This window comes from Lactuca virosa, chromosome 3, assembly GCF_052849685.1.
Source record: "Lactuca virosa cultivar CGN04683 chromosome 3, Lactuca_virosa_CGN04683_v6, whole genome shotgun sequence".
NCBI lineage: Eukaryota > Viridiplantae > Streptophyta > Magnoliopsida > Asterales > Asteraceae > Lactuca > Lactuca virosa.
Window position 1 is genome coordinate 138,510,021 of NC_136428.1, and position 8,289 is coordinate 138,518,309.

General features: G+C 34.5%; 1 pseudogene across 1 annotated transcript; it reads right to left on the reverse strand.

The window, feature by feature from the left end:
* Positions 1–1,570: 1,570 nt before the first annotated feature.
* On the reverse strand, positions 1,571–2,826 carry LOC145162635 (glutathione S-transferase U17-like; annotated as a pseudogene). Its single transcript, XR_013739221.1, has 2 exons — positions 2,151–2,826; positions 1,571–2,055 (listed from the first exon to the last, which is right to left on the reverse strand). The product of XR_013739221.1 is annotated as a glutathione S-transferase U17-like (transcript).
* Between the last annotated feature and the right edge of the window lie 5,463 nt (positions 2,827–8,289).

Consider the following 8,289-nt stretch of genomic DNA (forward strand, 5'->3'; position numbering starts at 1 on the left):
GCTTCACTCTTATTTTTTCATCAATACACACCTAATTAGTCTTCCAATCCTTCTTATTTAAAGATAGAATTTAAATGACCAAGATAACTAATATGAAACAATATAGTTTCTAAGTATATCAATATATGATCTCTCAATTTGTATTTAAGTGATATAGTTTTATAACCATAATAATATGGTTTTTATTCTTTATTCATTTTGGGGGTTGATGAACAAAAGAAAATCATCAATAACAATAAATTGTTGAAAACAACAAACCCCTAACTAATTTGATACCAAAGGGCTTCTAGCTCAGCGGTATCCGGTGTTGCCCTCCCTCGTTGAGGTCGAGGGTTCAAGTCTCACTGTAAACATAGGTGGAATAATTTAGGAGTACTTTAGTATATATTTGTATTTGTCGTTCAAAAAAAAAATTGGTGTTGTAGACCAAATAATCGGATATAAATCATCTAACTTAGAAAAAAGACAAATAGTAGGTGTAATGTAGAAATAATATCACGTTTGATATTAATTTCAAAGCAGTCGATGGTGTTTACTGAACAAACATTCCATATTTATGGATGTTTTTTTCAATAAACATTCCAGGATTAAGGGTATGTAAATAACTGATGCTCCTAAATGACTAAAAATTACGTCCATTGCTATGTCAAGTAGACCTCTCCCACTAAGATTGCTGATATGATCAGATCCATGGTTTATATTTGGTTTGAACATAGGAGCACAAAAGGGGGTGTTAATTGGTTTGAAATGGTGTATTTGCCCATTCGTGTGTTTGTAATTAAATCTCTTTGTTTGTCCCGTGATCTAGTTTCTTGCTAGTATGGTCTTTTATTTTAATAAATTTCATTCGCTGGTTCCAAAAAACAAACAGAGACTAAAGCAAGTATTTGATTCAAATTGCTGGTATTAAAGATTATAAATTGATTTATTATAGACCAAAAGTTCGAAATACAACCATATAAGCAACTTCAATTTGATCAAAAGTTAAGAGATATCAAATTTTTTAACAAAACATTTAATAGGAAATACCCATTACATCGTTCATCATAATAGAACTCGACGACTCTAAACTAATTCTTTCTTTAAGTTTCCTTTCTAATTAAGTACAAATCATTGAGCACAATAAGGCTCACAAGCCTATATATGATCATGTTTATAAATAAAATAAAATAAAATAGTAGTATATTATTAACAATTTTGACCTGAACCAATTTTTTTTATTAATTTTGAAGATATATATAATTCATACCCGACTCTAAAAGCAAAACAAAATTATGGGTATTCATGGTTATCTTTGACGGTTAGCCTTAACTCCTAAGTCCCTTAAATCTGTAGGATACTTAAAATTTCTCACAATTACATCTTGGGCTAATTAAAAATATTATTAAGATTAATGTCAAATATCTTGTTAATATTGTTTTTTTTTCTTGTGACATAAATCGATATGATGCCCTTGTACTACACTAGAAATGAACAATGAAGGTCCATGGTAGTTTTGTACATGACATGCTTTCTGGTAAATTATTTTTGCATTAACGAAGTACTTTATATTAGAATACTTAAAAGAGCATACAATAAAAGATCATGAGTGTGATCTTTGCTTATAATAAAAGTATAAAACAAAATATAAGTTGTTCAAACCTAATTGAAATAGGATTACCTTGAACAGAGTTTACATAATAGTTAATTTCAAGAAACTCATGATGATTTACATTTTAAAAGCATCAGGTTCTCGAGTGTTTCTTCCCCAGGGATGTCACCCTTAATGGCTTCATGTAACCATATACGTTTTTCCCATTCTGCAAGTTTTGGAGTTCTAACTTCATCAAACACCTTGAATTCATTACCTTTCTCAACAATGTTTGTTAAACCCAGAAAACATCCAAGAACAATATCTAAATACCCTATGTCACGCCCACCAAAATATCCCTCGCCCTTGCTAAATTTCACAAATGCTTCTTCCAATAGTTGTGATCCTTTGATAATCTAATGTTTCACTGCTTCTTTTACATCTTTCCCTTGTGCTCGTATCAATTCAAGATACAATGGTGTAAACTGTCAATAATTTGCAATAAATGCCAACAAAAAAGTTAGAAACTCACATAAAAAATAGGGAATATTATAGTATGTTAATCTTTTGGCATATGTACCTTGTAATCAATATAGTGGGCCCAGAACCGGTTATATGCTCGATCTGAAGGGTCCGTTGGGAGGATTTTGTTAATATTTGGTTGGATTTCATCTAAATACTCGATTATAATAAGAGACTCGCAAATAGGAGCTTTGTTTGCGTGCAAAAGAACTGGCACTTTCTTAAGAACTGGGTTCGTTGTCAATAGGAGCTCACTTTTGCAAGTTAGATTCTCATCAATGAAATCGTAATCCATGGACTTGAGGTTAAGGACAAACTGAACCCGATTCACAAATGGACTTGCAGCAGACCCAAGAAGCTTTATTTCACTCATTTCGGGAAGATGTTGCATGGTTGGAAGAACCAGCTGGAATATATATACACAAAAACTGACTACTTGTGCCCCCTGATGTTTAGTAGAATGATAAAGCATATCCCTCTAGGCACTAGTAATTACATCTTGAAAAAAGTATATATTGAGGACAAAAGTTGGGGGGGCTATATCCTCCTAAGCCACTACATAGTTCTACGGTTGTATCAATAGAGGGCATCCTTAAATCAATAGTCAACAAACAAGATATAAAAGGGTTTATAGCCTAGCGGTATAAAAAATTTGTGAAAATGTGTCTCTTACTCAAAGATTGAGGGTTTTAGTCTCGTTGAAGACAAAACGTATAGATTTAAAAATAAGATAAAAGGTACGTGTGTTAGCCGTTCTAAAAAATAAGACAAACAAGAAAAAAGTTAGAATTGAGATAACATGATAAAAACCTCTTAAAAAAGGTTTAAGTTACTTAGATGTAACAACAAGAAACTTGATTAGTATTTCATATGAAATTAAACCTTTAATAAAATGCAAGGTTGCATATGAAATTAAACCTTTAATAAAATGCAAGGTTGCATAGGTTGTTGTATATGATATAACGTATGTAAATGCTATGGACCACTAAATAATTCATATATAACATTGAAGATGTTCTAGTGTCTTCCATATTCTCTCCCATTGTCCCATATTCATTTTAAGTGTCTTTTTCCTTTATAAATGTAGAGTAAACATTGCTTTAAACGTGAAGAATAATAATTTATATTATTTTCATTATAATTTTTAAATATACGTTTATCTTGTTAAAATATGTTGTTCTAAATAAGAAACGTATTATTGAAAATAAGATATATAAAACCGAAATATGTTGTGATTCTATGAATATAGCCATAAGAATTCTAACCTAAAATTACTATTTTACTTTGAATTTAATGTAATAGGAACCTTTTTGTTACACACCAAACACAAAGTTATACATTAGCATAATAAATTTTTAATTAACTTTATACCTTCCTAGAAGTTATGTGTTACCTCAAAATTAACATTTATAAGATGTATAATTTTTTCCTTCTTTTAATATCTTAATAGATTATATATATGCATAAATTTAAAAAAAATAATAAAATAAAAATAATAAAAAATAATTTTAGAACCATAATAAAATAATTAACATAGAATGAGTTTTTTTATTTTTCTTTTTCAGAAAAATTATTACCTTCTTTTGGTGCGACCGACACCTTAAACTTATTGTTTCCACAATCCTTTAACATCTCCAACAAACCAACTTAGTAAGTTTCTTGTTTGGTTTGTTATGGTCATCATACTTACGTTTAATGTTCTTTCCATTGTGGTTTTGATTCTTTTTATTCACTTCCACCGTGTGGACATCCGACTGTCCAATGACAGGTTTCCTTTTGTTTTTGTCACTTTCTTAAACATTAAGTGAATTCTCAATCTGTAAGTGACTTTCGAGTTGCACCATAGATGACTCTTCCATTTGATGTTTTAGGTTATTTTTGAAATCCTTCCAAGATGATAGTAACTTTTCTATCACACCCGATACAACAATACATTCATCCAGGTTCATCTTGTGTTGTGTGAATAGACCCAGTATGCAAAGGATTTCATTATATTGTTCGATAAGAGGCCTTGAGACTACCATTTTATAGTTATTAAATCTCTAACAATAAACTTCTTGGTAAACTTCTCGGTAGAAGCATCTTCATTAATGTACTTAGACTCAAGGGTATTCCACTTGAAAAGGTGTTTAGTTTGCTCCAACGTTTCATCTTCTTGCGTTTCTGGTGAAAGGTGCTCAGAACCTGAACCAACTTTAGAGGAGTCAGCAGAAAAATGCATATTCTTTTGCCAGTGACGAAATTCATTTCCTTGGAACTTCTCCAACTTGTCGAACATGGAAGTCATCTCTTTCATCGAATCGCCCATGGTTTTAGATTGTTAGGGTTTGGAGGAGAAGAAAGTTTCTGAAATCGATAATTAGCTCGGAGCTTCTTGAAGGATCGTTTGATTATTTTCCGAATATGATATTTCAACCCAATGTGTGGATTACATGAAATCTGTATTATACCGATAATCCTTTATAGGGGTGGGAATCAGTTCAATTTTTCGGTTTCCTCCAATCGGTTTCCTCGGTTTGAAAAAAATTTTAATCCAATTCGAAAACCGAACCAAATCGAATTAAAATTGAAACATCCCAAAAATTCGAGCCAATTTTAAAACTTCTTGATTCATTTGAAACCATTCAATTATTACAATTTGTTTTCAAAATAGTTTATACATCAGAGTTCCCAGAAATCATAATCGTAAATCAAGGAAGTGTACGGTCACGCCTTCGCCTACCCGCGGCCCTCCGCTAAACCTGAAACAATAAACTGAAACTGTAAGCCCGAAAGCTTAGTGAGTTACCCCCAAATACCAACCTCATATAACCATAATCATAACATATCAACAAATACATAACAGCCATGCATCTCGAGTATACATTGTGACTGGTCCGCCCGCACCGGGCCTTCAGTCCACCCGGTCCACTCTCTGAGTCTACAGTATGGTTGGACCTCCCGCACCAGGCCTATAATCTATCTGGATCTATCTCGAGCCTTCGGTATGACTAGACCTCCATACGGGTCTACAGTCTATCTGGACCACTCGTAGGGTATGTTGGCCTTCAGCACGAAGCAGAACCGCCTCAACCCAAACATCAAGCAAATAACCATGTGCACATATAACAGGTAATCACATAACAATCCATAGACAGACAAACCGATCTAACAGATCATATAGTATAGCAACATCCTAACCAGGATACCGACCTAACCGGTCACTAACATAGCATCATCCTATATACCAGGATACCGACCCTAACCAGGCCACTAAACATAATACCGCCCTAATTACCAGGATGTCGATCTAACATATCGATAAACATATCAACAATCCTATAACCAGGATATCGACCTAACCTGTCACTAACATATCATATCACCATCCTAACTACCAGAATGTAAATCAGTAAGCATATCATGCAATAATCCAAATACAAACTATAAAGGGCCGGCATTGGTGCCTTAGACCCTGTTGATATAGTGAGGATAACTCACCTTGCAATGTCGGACTGAACCACGAAAACACGCTCCCGAATCACTGCCCCAAACTCCAACACCTATAACCATCAATGATCCAATCATAAATACCCATAAGTTCCCAACCTTTCAAGGTACCCCATAAGCCAACTAATCACACCCTGGTCAAAGTCAAAGTCATCAGTCAAGGTCAACAGTCCATGTTGACCCTAACTCGTCGAGTACCCTCGGCTACTCGCCGAGTTCCTTGAAGTGCTTGCCCACTCGCCGAGTCACGGAGTGACTTATCGAGTTCCTTCGGCTTACGATCGAAACCCTAAGGCCACTCGTCGAGTTTCCTTCTTGCAACTCGACGGTTACACACGCATACATAAATTGGGGAAACCTCAACCGACTCGCCGAGTTGTTCATACAACTCGTCGAGTTTACGGCAATCTTCATCGGACTCGTCGAGTTGTTCATCCAACTCGTCGGGTCCAGGCTCATCTTCATGTGACTCGCCGAGTCAACCTTGCGACTCGCCGAGTTCCTTCAGTCCTTAAGCCATACATACTCTTTTTAATCCATGCTAAGACGCCATACTGCAGATCCAACTTCCCAAGGCATGCTTATCACGTAAAGTTGCAAACTTTACGTGCATGCAAGGCTCTAATGACTCATAATGCCAAATCCAAGCTTGAAATGGGGTTTTACACTTAAGGAGGGGGGTCATACTTGCCAAAGCTGATAGCTTTATGGACTCACCAATCAAAGATAGTTCAGATCTGAAGTTACAACTTCAGATCTGGACTCATACCCAAAAATAGCTTCATAACCAAACCAAGGAGCCCTAATTTCATCCAAGGAGATCTAGAAAGGAAAATGAAGTTGGGATAACAGCTTAATACCTTCCCAAATGATGCCAACTGAAGTAGATCTTGATCCCCACGAATTCCTTGCTTCAATCCACTTGTTTCCCCCAAGTTCTTCTCACCAAGAATCCTCTTCCAAAGCTTAAAACACACAATGGAGCACACACACGTATTAGGGTTTTGCTGAACTCTCTAGAGGCTGCAAAGGAAGGCTAAGGGGAAAATGATCCTTTAAAATGGGTGCAAAACCCCGGAATTTAGGGTCACTTAAACTCGCGGACCAACCCGCTGCTACTCGGCGAGTCAGGCCACCAACTCGTCGAGTAGACCTTGAAATCATGAGAATTTATAACCATAAATTGATACTCGGGAATCGGGGCGTTACACAAATTCTCTAAACCAAACCGAAAACCGAATTCTAATTCGGTTTGGTTCGGTTTGAAAACCAAGGAAAGTAAATATAAACTTAAAAAAATTGCAAACATAAATTGAAATGTTTTTAATATAGAAACCTAAAGTTGCAAAAAGAAATATCTAAAGATTCATACAAAATGATCGAAAGAGCAACTGAGTTAAAATGATTTTTACTTTATAATTAATACTTTTATTTAATATAAAATATAAAATATATTTTTTAATTAATTAATTTATGAAATTCGGTTTTTCGGTTCGGTTTAGTTTAAACATCATGAGACCAAAACTCGAACCATAAACCAAATTCACAATTTTGTTTGGTCTCAACCCAAACCGAAAACCAAATTTAAATATGGTTCGGTCTAGAATTGATTTTGGTTCGATTTGGTTTTCAGGTTTTTTGGTTCCGAACCAAATAATTCCTACCCCTAATTCTTTATGGAATAATTTTGTATCAAGGCAATAATATGAGATCATGAACGAGGGTTTTATAGTCTTTCGAATTCTTCTAATTACCAAAGATAATATCAATCAACATTAAATGTTGATTTTATCAATTAATTAAGGAACCCCCACCGGGGTGCTATACTTTGGACCCTGCCATAGGCTCAACCCCAAGGACCGTGTAGGGGTGCAACACTCCTTGCCATTTGGTCAAACCAAGATCAAACTCATTTTATACAAACATGCACTCTGCACCTCCTAACTTGTCTAAAAACACGAATTTAACTCTATTGTTAATCCATAAATTCTCCTACACTAGTATGACTATGTGACATTTGTTGGATTAGGTGTCTAAGCCCATAATTATATTTTGTATGTACTTGATTTGATTATGAGCATGGTCCTTTTGGGTTGCCTTCACTCATGCAACTTGATGGGATGACTAGTGGAGAGAGAGAGAGAGAGTAAGATTTGTTATATGAATAATAAACTGGTACTCAGAATGATTTTATTAATATATTATAAGATTAATATATTATTTGGAAATCATATTATTAATTAGTAATTAATCAGAAATTAATTTGATATTAATTTTGGGATTAAAGGAACTGATTAATAATGGAGGGACTGGTTTTGCAAATCATTGATAGTTGCAAAACTGGGCTGACGGACTCCATAGAGTGGAGTGGACGAAATCCTATAGGGAGGCCCTATAGATTTCGTCCAAGGGCTTTAAAGAGGGGGTCCTTGAGAACATACAAACAATATTGTAATTCATTAGCTCATCCATATCTTAACTCTTTACAATTAGTAAGTACCAATTGTACATTTTTTTTGTTTCAAAAACCAACAAAAATACACTCGTAATTGACAGAAATCATATAAAGGTAGCAAAATTCAAGTTATGATAAAAAGCATAAGCAAAGGTACAATCACAGAGGGTAAAAAAACCAAATGAATAAAAAAATTTGCATAGAAATTAGTTAATAGAATCTACCAGTTCGTTCTAATTTTTCATATCACTTA